At 46.2% G+C, this 14,142-nt stretch overlaps 1 protein-coding gene across 1 annotated transcript in view; it reads left to right on the top strand.

Moving 5' to 3' along the window:
• Window positions 1-1,416: 1,416 nt before the first annotated feature.
• Window positions 1,417-14,142, top strand: part of LOC138505049 (uncharacterized) — a 271,079-nt gene continuing 258,353 nt past the window's right edge. The window contains exon 1 of the mRNA XM_069625377.1: window positions 1,417-1,492. The gene's annotated coding sequence lies outside the window, so the exon portion shown is untranslated. The remainder of the gene's footprint in view (window positions 1,493-14,142) is intronic.

Below are 14,142 nucleotides of genomic sequence, written 5' to 3'. Positions count from 1 at the left end.
GCCTTCAAATACACTATGAATACAGAGGAACAGAGATGTTCCAATCTGAGCTCCAAGCCCAGGAAGGGCTGCAGAACTGACCTTGAGGCAGACAGCAAAGGCAGGTATTTTCCCCATTCCGGACAGGTTGTGCGCTGGACGTGGTTACAATTAGGAGAGTCCTGCAAAATGCTGGACGTTTGGTCTTGTGCCTCTTCTCTGTTGCACACCATTCTGATGGATATGTCATGTGGCACTATTTGCAAAAAAGCTGGAGCACGGTTTATCTATGCAACCGTAGATATGAAGTGTATTGTATTGGTCAGTTATATAGCGCCCTTTCCGCATTTGAGATATTTGATGGTTCTCACGTGGGTCTGTGATGATTTGGGGAGGTGATTTGGGGTGTCTTGCATTTCAACAAGCAGTGTCTGTGATAGGGGGGGAGGGTATCGGCCAGTTCAGTAGACAACTGCCTCTCCATTGCCAGAGCCACCATAGGAGCGAAATTGGACTACTGCAATTCCCTCCTAGCTGGTACATTAAAAAAAAAACCTAGCCAGACTCCAAACCACCCAAAACAACTCTCTTAGAGAAGCTCCAAATATTCCTAAAAGAGAACACATCTCTCAAGCAAGAAAAACTGTACACTGGCTACTAGTAAAAGACCGAATCACTTTCAAAATTCTCTCCACCACACACAAATGCATCAACTTTACCGCACCCTCTTACCTATCTGACACTCTAGCTAGAACACAATCTACAAGGCCTACCAGATTAGGGTGCACCAATCAATGTACAGTGCCGCGAATCGCCAGGGCAAAGGCAGGAGGATTAGGATTCCCTTATCTGGCACATAAGCTATGGAACGCACTCCCCACAGCACTCTGAGCTGAAACCTCTCGCCATGCCTTCCGCAAAAGCCTAAAAACTTCCCTCTTTAATTAGCTGCTAGCCATTATCTATACAGCACCCAGCTATGCTATCTGAACCTATCGTAACAATGCCACTTCCTTTTGTATGTCATACGTGAATGTAACTAAGCTATGAACATCTACTGTAACCAGCGCCACAATGCCCACAGGCTTAACAAATGTGAATAAATAAATAACCAAATTCTGATGGGCTTATTTTTCTGGCACGGCAATTATTCAGCTGGTGAGTAGTTTATGTGCAGCACTTTCGGTGGGGATTGTGCGAGTTGGCCACAATATTTCCGATTAATGTCTGTAATGAAATTTAATAACGATTAAGTAATCGTTTTTACCAGCAAAAGTGAACCATCAATTGGGCTGTGCTTTTACCAACAATGAGGGTGAATAAGGATAGTATTTTCGCTCTGGCCCCAAGAAGAGAAAGTGGTCTCTTGAGAGACAATGCAGCACAGTTGCCACTAGAGGGGAGTATTTCTCCACTTTCTTACACGCCACTCACCCAGCGTCTCCAGGCAACAGAAACACACACATCAAGAGGGCGACTCGGGCCGGAAGAAGCTGCAGTCTTCCAGCAAGAGGTAACAGAGAGCACTTCACTTGTTTGGGGGGCTGAGCGGGACGCGGGGTTGGTGGTTGTATGAGAAGCGCTCGGCCGACGGTCGGTCACTGTACATGGGGCTGGGAGGGAGCTGTTGGGGGGAATTCGCAGGTGAGCTGATGTTGCTGTATTTATAGAGCAAGCAGGGATGACTGCAGCAGCCAGAAGAGCAAGTGTGAGTCGTGTGTGACATATTTAACCATTCTTACCGTGTAAACTAACAATGCGTTGCCGCAGGACGCAGTATAATTCCCAGTAACATAACATTCCTCAGAATGCAAAGTACCTGCTTAAAAAGGCAGACCGATCAATGAAGCGATTTGGTTTCTGTGCACTGTACAAAGGGAGAGTCCCCTTGTAAAGACTAAGCCGAGTCACATATAAGGCGCTTCAGAGACCAAAGAACACGGGACCACCCTACTCTCGCTGAGAAACACAGCTGGGGGATTGAGATCCCTGTGCGTCATTCCGGGAGCTGAAATGGGGGCGCTCGCAGCCATCCGATGTGAGCACCCTCCCTTTGTTCTGAGGTTCTTAATGCGATTGCTACTTTACAATGTAATGACGTTTTTTTAAAAAAAAATCCAATTTGAATGTAAGAAGAAGCCAGGTGTGTATATGTTTGAAACTCAGATTTGCCATTGCATAGCCTTGAAAAGGACCCCATATGGTCGAAACACGTGTTGGCTAAGGCAGTAACGCAAAAGAGCGTAGACGGAACCAACTCAGGTTAAATAAATATTGGTTCACAATACCATGTGGAATACTAATCTGAAGGGTATTTAAATAATTTGCTGAGCAATAAAATACGTTGTATACTACTAGAATGGGTTAAACCCCGTGCATTCAAAGTTTGAGAGATATACACACCTAATATACAGCGATTCGCGCGTAGCGGCACAGGCTGTAGACATACTGTGAATCAAACAAGGATGTTTTCGATATACACTCGCCAGTGCTCTCACATGGAGTGACGGTAATCGTGTCTGTGTGCCCAATTTAAAGAGACACAGACAAGTGGGCGAGCCATTCTCGTTACTTTGGAATTCACTCCCAGAAACATCGATGCATGTTTGCAAACCAGATACACAACAGGTGACCTACACTGTGCACCTTGACCCTATAAAGCTTGCCTTAAAGCTTGCCAGTGACCAAGCGCCCAAATCAATGTAACCCTCAACTAGGGCCGCCCGCGACTCTGCCGTAGGAAAGAAAACATGCCACTGCTCAGAATCCCGAAATAGGGACCACACCCACTCTCCCCAACCGCACGTCCCTCACTAATTACTCAATGTACAAACATTTGACACCACGCAGGGTCGTAGGAGAAACATAAAATCTGGGGGGGGGGGCGTGGGACACCTTGGGGGGGCTTGTTATGTAGGACTGTAGGCACCCCTCGCCTAGCACAGTGTCTATTGGGTGTGGCACCAGGCCATGCAGAGTGGACACTGTGGGTGTGTTTAAGTGTCAGCAGCATGGCCCCACAGGCGTTCTCAAGTGGCCACTCTGGGTGTGTTCTCTGTCCTTGACGACCGTGCTTTTAGAGTAAAATTACAGTCAGTGTGTACAATTCATTGCTGACCGGTTCACAGTTACAGGTGGAAATTATCTGTGCATTACATGTAAACACACGTGTCATGCTCCATTAGTCAGAGTGAACACCGAACCAAACGAATGCATGGCCCTGCAGCGTGACGGAAGCCATTTTGCAAATATAGGGTGGCGTGTGAGAGGAGAAAGGGAAAGGAAAGATGGTAAGGAGAGGAAGCAAAAAGGGGGAGAAAAATGGTGAGAGAGTGGCCTGGCCCCCAGAAGATGATGTTGGTGAAGGAGAGGGAGAGGCCAGAAGTGATACTCTGCACGAGATGTGAATCACTGAAGAGTGAAGTGTGGCAAGAGAATGCGAAATCAAGAGAACAAAGTATGATGAGGAGTGAGGAATGTTTTTTGATTTAACATTTGCAACATTATAGAAAATAAAACAAATAATATGCAATCCGTATAAGGGAAGGCGCCAAAACTATGGGGAAAGGGCAGGGAGAGAAAAAAAGAGGTTAAAAGGGAGATATAAGGAAGGAAGAGAACGCGGCCCTAGCTCCTATTGCACCTCAAGCCAGCTGCAGCGCTGCCTCCAAGTGTCCCTAGTGCCCAGGCCGCTGACTACTGAAGCATGTGGCGCAGTCCACACAGAACACAAATGAAAAAGCTCAGCGAGCCCACACCAGGCTCCAGAGGGGCTGACTGCCACCGTCAGGCAGCCAAGGGCTCCTGTCACAAGTTGAAGCCTCATAACTACTCTCACTGGTAGAGTTTCCTCAGATGACCACCAGAGCCGAACTTGCCTCGTGCCCCCTTCTGTGATGCTGCGCAGTGTGCATCTTTTCCAGCCGTCAGCTTGAAAGTCGGTACCTACACTCGATACTGCCTGTGTTGCCTGTTACATTTCTGGGCAGTTTGCCACAGTATGAGAAACTTCATGATTGATGTGGACCTGTCTCTACAGGGCCTGAAAATCACAATGTTCACAGTATTTGGTTGAAATGGCTGCAGCAGACATCACAAAGAATGTTCTAGTAACCTTGTCTCTGTAAATCTCTGCTTTGGTTACGTTTTGAAGTCTGGGTCATTAGCACTAATGGCAATTTGCTTTTCAAAGCCCCACGTTTAATTCTCAGTCCGTAACTATGCCTAAGTAAACTGAATCACAAAGTAAACCTATTTTTAAAAGATTTAAAACATGGACTGGTTCATGTCTGCTTCTTTGATGAGCATAAACCATGGTCACTTTTTTGTGTAGCTTAAGGGTTTTGCACATTATGCATATCTGCAAAATACATGTCTGTGCCAAACAATGCTCTGAGGCCAGTGACTTTGTCACAGTCCCTTCCAGGGTGTGTCTGTCTTGAAGGTAGCGCAGCCTATAGGGCAGCTTGCACAGATTCCACGTTGCCCAATGCAAAGTGTAAAATCCTAAACATGTCACTGCTTTTAAGTTAACATTGTATTGCACTGTATTAACATCTGAGTTGGCCCTGATTCTGTGACCTGCTGGGTCGAGAGCGAGTGCTTTAAGAAAGCAATGAGGCAAGGATTTGAAACCGTTGGTTAGCCACAGATTTTTAATGCTGTTACTTAACCCAATGAGTTAGGCTGGCGTAATACTGTAATTGTCTTTATGCCCACCTGTTGAATCTCACCCCCTCTCTCTGTTGTATTTTTGTGATACCTGTTTGCTTGCCTGTTGTGTTTCGCCCCCGCCCTGTTGCTTGCTTGAGATGCCTGCTTAATTTAATCCCTCTTCTTGCTGTCCCCTTCTTCCTCCTCCCCTCACTTTATCCTTAGTACTTACTCTATCAGAAATGTCGCCTGGCCTGAATGATAGCAGCTTGTCTGTTTCCTCCCTCCCTCACTTGTTTTTCCCTACCTCTCCCCCTCCAGCACTATCTGAAATGTCGTCAGGCCTAGTACGGTAGTTGCTCGTTTTGTTCTTCTCCTTCTCCCTGTCCCCCAACCCCCTACCTCTTGTAACATTCCAGCACTACCAGAAATGTTGTTAGGCCTAGTACGGTAGCCGCTTGTCAGTTCTCATTCTCCTTCTCACCCTCCCTCCCCTGCCTCCCCTCCTTATCATTGTCAAAACTCTTGCACTATCGGACATGTTGCCAGGCCGAGTATGATAGTTAATTTCACATTCTGAATGTATCAATGACTTGTAAGAATGTCACTGTATCCTCCCTTGTTCCCTCTCTGCCTTGAAGAGCTTTGAAACATGGCGCTATATAAATTAACTATCAATCAATAAGCGTGTGGGGTTATACTCATTTTGCAAGAGAACATGGGCACAGGAACCAATGTCTACACCTTTCTCTGAGTAGAATGCCCTATGTGACAGACAAGAAGCCGCTTCCTTGGGTGCGTAGACCGAGAGCTTTCAGAACCGGCGCACAAAAAGAACTACTAGCAGAGTTGCCAGTCAATTTAGCATTGAGACTGTTTGCAGCAGTCTCAATGGTAAATTGACTGGCAGGCTCGGTTTGCCTATGAGCCATTGCAGCATTGCACTGAAGGCCAGCTCCACAGGACACAACAATATATACATCTTTACAAGCCATTACACAGAAATAAGTAGTGAATACTGAAATGTGGGCTACTTATTTGCTGTGGCAAGCAGCAAAAGAAAAAGGAAGTAGGTCTCATTGCACATACTTTTGTGTGCATGTACCCTGTGTGCATTGTTTGTTCTGGGGGCCATGACTCTGCTTCATTAGGAGCTGAGTAAGTACTCTAAATGCTACACATACAAGATTTCTTTAAAGTGTGCTTTAAAGTGTACTATTTCCTTCCTATCGGACAAGTGGATTAGTTAATTTTTATTACTAGCAGGGGTGGACTGCCCTACAGAGAACTCATGAGATTTCCCGGTAGGCCTGTGCACCCTGGCCCTCTTTTGTGTGGTAAGCTATTTTATATCCACATGTTCTGATAGGAAAAGGGTTGGGCTTTCTGAAAATGTGTAATATGGGGCCACTTTGAACACTATTTCCATGGCCTTTTTTGGTTCCCAGTCCACCCCTGAATATTAGTAAGCCTCCAGTCTTGTCAAAGAATGATTTAAAAAACTCCTTGTTTTTTGGAAACATGTTTAACACTTGGACACGTTTGCAGAACCGGATGAAAGCAACCCTATGCTTGTAAAGTGCATTGTTTTTGTAATATTGAAGGTCACGATGATGATATACTGATATCGAATTCTCAAGTGCTAAGGGTGTGTATGTTCGCCTTGAATTCCCGCAAGGAATCATTGCAGGCTTCCCCCACTCCCGCACTCTTAAACACCTGTTGGCAAGTTTACAATCAAACACCAAAATGTAATGGAGACATTTAAGGACTGCTTAGAAAACAGACTTTGCTTCTGAGACCCTGAAACGGCCCCACATCTATAAGACTCTCGGACTTAGTGCACAGCTCTGGGGATTGCGGAGTACCTGATGCAACTTGGCATCACGGACGGCAAGATCCGGAGGCTGCATGCAACTGGAACGTGCAGCAGACAGTGGCAGAGACACAGTGCACTGCCACTGTGCACAACACAGACATATTCTGGGGGGAATAAATGACATTATATCCCCCCACTTAAAATTGTGGGGGGGGATTTGTCCCCCCTGTCTCTCGATGTACTACGCCCATGACACCAGGTACAGCATACAGCAGACGACCCACGCAGTCCAGCACACTAAATGCAGATTCGCCCCCTCCCCCTTCAACACGTGCACCCACTCCAATGCATCCACAACTATCATCACCACTCTGAGACCACCCTTGGGGCTAAGAGCAGAATCCATCCCCAGCACACAGGTAATGGGCGCTTCCACCATGCAATCACCAACACCAACCAACACAGCAACCTTTCTGCAATTTACCTCCCCCCTAACATAGTTACACGACCATCTTGTTTTTTTACAGAGCCTCCTGTGACGAGGCCAACGTTTTTGGCGTGAAAGGAGCTATACAAGAGCACTTTACCTGAACTTCTCTTCCCTTTCTTTCCTACACACTCCTTCCTTCCCATCCCTTCCCTCGTCCCACTGCTTCCTATGAACTTTGAAGCTATGAACGTAAGGAAGCATTTGACACTTTACAAAAGTTAGTCCAAAATAGAAATAAAACAGACACAGTCATAAAACATAACTGAATGGGCACAATATCTAGGAGAACATGTCACGTATATCATCACCCTCAGTTAAATAATGTCATGCTTTTCATAAATCTAGTTTCAAACCTGATCAACACACTTTTTAAAAGAAATAAAAGCAGCTCTTAAGCATGTGGTCCCTGGTTTGATTTCTGTCAGCTCATCAGCTTTATTAAAACCTAAAATCCAGAGACTAACATAACAGAACACAGAAGGGACAGGTGTGTATAGGGACTTAACCGAACACACGAGTTCTGCATCAACACTAGTATTGCACCTCAAACAAAGCAATACTTTATTCACCGGGCAAGACAACGGGCGATGCACATTTACGGCCGGAGACACAGCGAAAACCCCGAAAACAACCTAAATTGAAGGCTCTAAAAGTCTAGAGCATACTACTAGACTTTGGGAAAGAAGCTTGTGAGTCGAGACATGTTGTACCCACAGTCTTGAATTACAGGAACACTATGCTGTCCGTTGGAAAAGACCTTTTAGCATATAAGGAATCAGAAGAAATCAATACGATTGCACAACTAATCGAAACTGGGCACGAAAAGGAAATCACTTTATTTATTTATTTACATTTGTAAAGCGCACACACGACCCTTGCTAAAAAGCTTTGTACCTTGAAAGCGAATCGTAAAAAAAATCTATAACGAGGGATACAGGTGCTGCTTGAGTGGTTACCCTAGCCAAATAGAAAGCTGCAGGAGCTGCGATATGTATTTAATGAAAAATACTCCTGATGAAGGTTCGGGTATTGATGTAAGGGAACTGAAACCCTATCCCATGGTCTAGGAAAGTTTTTAAGAGTAATCTGCTGAAATAGGGCATCTCATTGTCCCTGGTGAATGTAAGTGTTGGTCTAGAACCCTTATATGGAGTTGAGGCTTTACTGCCCTGGGGTGCTCTGCCTCGTGATACAATACCTGGGTCCCTCTGATGAGTGGAGAAGGGCACATAAGGACCCTGCATCAGAAAACCTAGTACTACTTGAAGTGGGACGCTTTACAGATGCAATGTCCTATGTCAAAGCATGCAAAATGGACATTGCAATTTGAAAAGGCCACATGAATTTCAATGGTTCTGACTGCTCGTATGGTTGCAAAGCCTTTAATGTTTACTGTCTGCGCATGGCAAGCAGAAGCCATTATCAAAGTGGAATAAGACGTACATGCAAAGATTGTCTCGTTAACATTGATTAATGAACACTCATTGCACTTAGACACTTTAACCCGGAAAGGATTTGCACATCCTGCATAAGGCAAAGGACTGGCATGATCAAAGCACTTCACTGTGACCAGTTAAGACCGCTCAGACGCCTGTATGGCTCGGCCAGACTCGCCTCTGTTAGGAAAGATTTCCATTTCATGTGTAATTTTCCCTGCAGTTGTGTACCCCCAACTTTTAGTTTTGTGTAAACACCATAGTCTGACTTTACCAGAGGAGCACAGCCTTCTGCTGCACTCCCCTGGGCTTTTCCCTAACTTTGTTATGGGGAAACTGACATGCCCTTAAAGACAGTCAGCACTGGGAGACTTAGTTTCCCTTAGTCCTTATCAATTTTGCAACTTTTCTGCAACATGTTGCACGTGCACAATGTACCTTCGAGTATAGTGTACTCTCGAAGGATTTTTTAGGAGAGGTGCAGGCGTGCCTTGGACAGGGCTGATGGCAGCTTATCTTTTCATGTATTTTTAACCCTTTCCTGCCAGGTAAACCGAGTACTGTGTTTGGCACGCATAGGCGGCCTGGCTCCAAAATGGCCATGCCACGAGGTTCTTTGCCCTGTCTTTTGGCCATCTTGCCCTTTCACCTTCCCCAGCTTGAGCCGACCTGGGTCAGTCCTTATTTGGGCATGCATTCTCCTGTGAAACGCCAAGCTTTCACAGGCTTCTGCATGCCTTGTGTGTGTGTGCTTCCATGATGTGGGCTGGACTGTCTGGTTCCAATACACATCCTAGGTGGCAGAGAGTCTGGTGTGCTGTGAATGCCTGGGACCATTGTGGTACATGATTGGTCCACGTTATGGTATCCCTGTATGTGACCAGATCTCCCATTGGGTCCTCTTCGTTTTTGGCGCAAAGGAGATTTTGGATAAGAGAAGGCTCCAAAAACCCATACCATGTCGATCTCTGGAGTTCTCACTGAACGAAGGATAGGATCCAGGTATCCTGAAACTAAAAAGCTGAGTTGAGGAACCGCTGGTGATCCGCTGGAAGATTTGGCACCCTGAACCCGCTGTCGTCCCGCTGGACCCCTCTGCATCTGGCCATCGTAGAAGGTCTGCGAAGATGCTTTGACCCATTGGAATAGTGGGACCTACTACTCTCAGCACCTTCATCAAACCCTGCAAATAAGCCTTCTCAGAAGTGTTCCTGGGCCAACCAGTGGGCTGACCAGCTTGAGCAGGACCTTTGCTCTGATACCGCCACTGTTTTGAGTAGACTCTTGAAACTTGCTACATCGCAAGCTCTTTGTTCACGGCACTCACACACCAAATTTTGTACATTTGGCATTCCCAGGTCTGGAGTAAAGGGAGAGCGCCCGAACCGGAGTACACACGGTTACTGTGTCGCCCAACCGTGGTGACGAACTTTGCAAACTCAGTGCAGCTGTGCTCCTCTGTCCCTGAAGCCTGCTACAGCGGAACTGGCCGGGTCCACCCACCAGGAGCAGAGAAATTGCCACTGTCCCGTTAGGTAATCAACGCTGTAACTTCGTCACTCAGAGCCGCGAGATTGCTGCATTTGAACCTGCAACCTAAGTGGACTTGACTGCCGAAGTTTGGTCTGGAGTGCGCTGGGGGTCAGTGAGTAATTGCAACCCTTACCGGTGACCACTAGCGCATTCATCCATTTTTACGCATGAATGACCCCTGAGGGCCCCTCTACTTTCCACTGCTAGTGAGAACTAGTGAACTATTCCCAACTCTTAGAACCTGCTCTGCCCTCAAGGGGAGAACCTCCACAAATAGTGGGAACCTATTCTGCATCACCTCACCCACCTTCCTGCGCTGCTGCAGCCCCTACAAAAGAACCTGTTTCGCCCATCTGCAATTCCGTGTGCGCCAGCATCGCAAGTACATTTGAGCACTAGTCTCCTCTCATTTTAGGGATTGGACTGCCTTTCAGTTAGGATTGTGCTTGATGCAGAACTGCCTAAAGACTATTTGCACTACCTGCTTCCTTCCCTTTCTAGGTTGTGGACCAATTTTGTGCATTAACCCTTTAGGCCCCTTAGGTCTTGTATCTATGTATATTGATAGGATTGTGTTGGCTTAGAAGTATTACTGTGATTTTATTTGTGTGTTGAAACTCAAATGTCTTGAAATAAATGTATTTGTATTTTTAATATATATACACCTGACTGGGAGTGATTTGTAAGTGTCATTTACTCTGTGTGCTCATTGAGGTCTTTCAGTACCCCCCACCCCCCATGAGACCTAGTCTTGACCACCGCCAATGCTACCTTGATTGGTCTGGCTTATTTAGAGGTTTACCCTGTTCCAAGAAACTAGGTTGGCCTTCTGATCCTCTGCCCACCAGGTCAGAGTTCAGGAATCTGTCTTGACAAATTGGTGTACAACATTGGGATAGGACTGAAGGTATCCAGTGTTGCACACTAGTGAAGGCATTTCAGATTACCCCTACCCAGGACACATAGTGACTTTGTAGTGATAACTGTAAAGGACATAGACCTATCTAATATAATGGAAACAAGTACCTTTATAACCTTAAATGCTTCTACATCAGAAACATTGAGAAAGATGTGCACGGAGAGAGGTTTACCTGCTCAAGGTACAAAATTGGAAATGATCCTGAACATTTTTGAATGTCAGGAGATGCAACTTAATGCCATAACCTCTGATGATGCAGAAGGAGGTGGGGCTGCTTCCACTGGCAGAACTGACAGTTCTGCCACTGCCCTCATTCATGGTGCCCATGAGGACCTGGACGATGTAATGTCCAAGGTTTCCTCTGCAACCTCTGATGCTGTGGCCATGCTGGAATTCAAGAAGCAAGAACTGCTGTTTAGGCAGAAGGAGCTTGAATTTCACATGGCTAAGCAGAAAGTGGAGCAGGCAGAAAAACAGGACAGGGATCACCAGTTGGAACTAGCCAAGCTTCAAGTTTCAGATGGATCCAAGGGATCTGGATATGGGTCTGGGTCCTCTTCTCATCCAAGATTTCCCAAAGATCTGCTCAGTGTGTATGATGAGAAGAATGCCCTTATGGACTGGTTGAATGCTTTTGAATATGCATGTGAAGTTCAAGAGGTTGTAAATGCTGATAAGATTGCATGGTTGCTCAGCAGACTACCCCATCCTGGCTGCAGTGCTATTATGGAAATGTCAAAAGTTGAAAGAGTAGATTTTGCAATGTTGAAGCAAACTCTCATCTTAAAGTCTGGGACGACTCCTGCCCAATACTTGAAGAGGTTTAGAGAGTACAAGAAGAAAGAAGGAAGTACTTGGGTGTCATATGTGACTGATTCTTTAAAGAACTTGACTGGCTGGGTTGAAGGCTATATGGTCTCCGCCTTTGAGGGTATGGTATGTGTTGTCATGCTTGAACATATTTTTGCATCTTGTTCCCCTGAGCTTAAGCAGCATTTGCCAGATTCAAAGGAGTTAGATCCTAAGAAGCTGGCCATAGCAGAAGATTTGTGGGTGTCACATAGTGTCCCATAATGACAAGACTAATCCTGGTAAGCTGGAGAAGGTGAAAAAGTCCAAAGACAAGGAAGATGGCGGATCTGATATAACTTCCTCTCAAAAGAGCAGCAAAATGAAATTTAAGGGTAAGCCACAAGAGAACACACAGGGTAGTGGAGGTTATCCTCCAAAACAAAACTCTGGTTACAATAAGCCTACCTATGTCCCAAGACAAAGTGGATCTTGTGTGGCTTGTGGAGCAAGTGAACATGTGAAGGGAGACCCCAGATGTAAGGTCAAAACCTTGGGGGTCCACTCTGCTAATCTGGCCTTCTCCTCCTATGAGGAAGAAGAGATTAAAGGGGCATCATTCTCCTCAGACTCCTTCCCCAGTGGGATAGATTCTGAGGTAGTTTTAGTTTTCCTGGGTTCCTGGGAGCCTAGAGTCTCAGAGGCTTATGCTAGGATTCCTGATAATACCAAGCACTACTTTAAGGACAGTGTGTTGATAAATGGAGTAGATACTCCTGCCCTTAGGGATAGTGGGTGCAGCAGAACTGTAGTGGATTCTACCTTGGTAGACCCAGAGGAAGTTGCCAGAGCTCCTCTGTTACCCACTAAGTTGACTGATGGCCCACCTCTCAAGTTCCCGTATAGTAAATCTTACTATAAATGGCACAGTGGTCAGGATTCCAGTGAGCATTCAGAGAGATGTCCCAGGAAAGGTCTTGCTGGGGAAAAAGGAGTCAAGAAAGACAGAAGAGGGAAAGAAAACATTCCCCCTAACTCACCTACCACTGAGGTGGAGGTAGTTGGTCAAACACAAGTATTTGATCCTAATGACCATCCTGAACTACAAGGATTGTTAGTAGAAGGTGGTCCTGACAAGATTGAATTCAGTAAGGGCCAACGTGAGTGCCCATCTCTGGAAGGCTTAAGGAGTCAGCCCTGCTCCGAGCTTGGAGGTGAACCTCCTGGGAAGCATAGGATTTATTGGGAAGGTGGGCTCCTCTACAGTGAGCCTACAGAGTCTACAGAAGGAGACCATAGGAGATTGGTGGTTCCCCCTTGCTGTAAGACCCTTCCTCCTGCAGTTGGCACATGAAGTGCCCCTTGCGGGTCACCTTGGCATCAAGAGGACCAAGCAAAGGTTATCCATGCATTTCTACTGGCCCAAGATGGGGGTGCAAGTAGAAAGTCACTGCAGGAGTTGTGCAATTGCCAGTTATCTGGAAAAAGTGGCACAACAATCCAAGCTCCATTAGTACCACTCCCAGTTATGCGGGTACCATTTGTGAGGGTAGGGATCGACATTGTCGGTCCCCTTGACCCTCAAACATCCTCAGGCAATAGGTTTATCCTGGTGCTGGTCAACCATGCCACCAGTTATCCTGAGGCCATCCCATTGAAGACTCTGACTGCCAACTCAGTTGCAAAAGCTTTACTTGGCATATTTACCATGGTTGGCTTCCCTAAAGAAGTTGTGTCTGATAGGGGCAGCAACTTCATGTCAAAGTATATGCAGGCCATGTGGAAGGAATGTGGTCTCATCTATAAGTTCTCATCCGCATACCACCCACAAACCAATGGTCTCGGAGAAAGGTTTAACAGAACCTTAAAACACACGATTGGGGCTCTGGAAGAGCCCCAACGAAGAAAATGAGATCTTCTATCGCCATGCTTACTGTTTTCCTACAGAGAGGTACCTCAGGAGGGTATTGGCTTCAGCCCTTCAAACCTCTGTTTGGTCACACTGTGAGGGGACCCTTAGCAATAGTCAAGGAGGGATGGGAGATGCCCACTCACCCCATCACTACCAACGTAGTAGACTATGTGCTAGGTCTCAGAAAGAGGATGGTACTCCTGAAGGGTCTAGCTAGTGAGAAACTGAAGGCAGGGCAAGCACTGGTGAAACATTGGTATGACCAGAAAGCTGCCCTCATCAATTTCTCCCCAGGTCAGCAAATCCTGATCATGAATCCTATAAGGCCTAGAGCTTTTACAGGACAAATTGCCAGGCCCTTACACAGTGGTGGAGTCACTGGGTGAGGTCAATTATTTAGTGGACCTTGGAAGGGATGGACACGCTCCAAAAGTGTTCCATGTAAATAGACTGAAGGCTTTCATCCCAAGAGTTGAAATCGCTGCACTGCTGCTGGATTCAGATGTTGAGGAGGAGGAGTCAGAACCTCTCCCTGACCTATTCCAGGGCAATCCTTCAGATAGCTCCATTGGGGGTGTCAAACTGGCCTCTCACCTGACTTCTGATCAACAA

This window comes from Ambystoma mexicanum, chromosome 11, assembly GCF_040938575.1.
Source record: "Ambystoma mexicanum isolate Mex_15411 chromosome 11, UKY_AmexF1_1, whole genome shotgun sequence".
NCBI classification, from domain to species: domain Eukaryota; kingdom Metazoa; phylum Chordata; class Amphibia; order Caudata; family Ambystomatidae; genus Ambystoma; species Ambystoma mexicanum.
The sequence above is the reverse complement of the archived record's forward strand: the minus strand, read 5'-3'. Positions and strand labels throughout refer to the sequence as shown.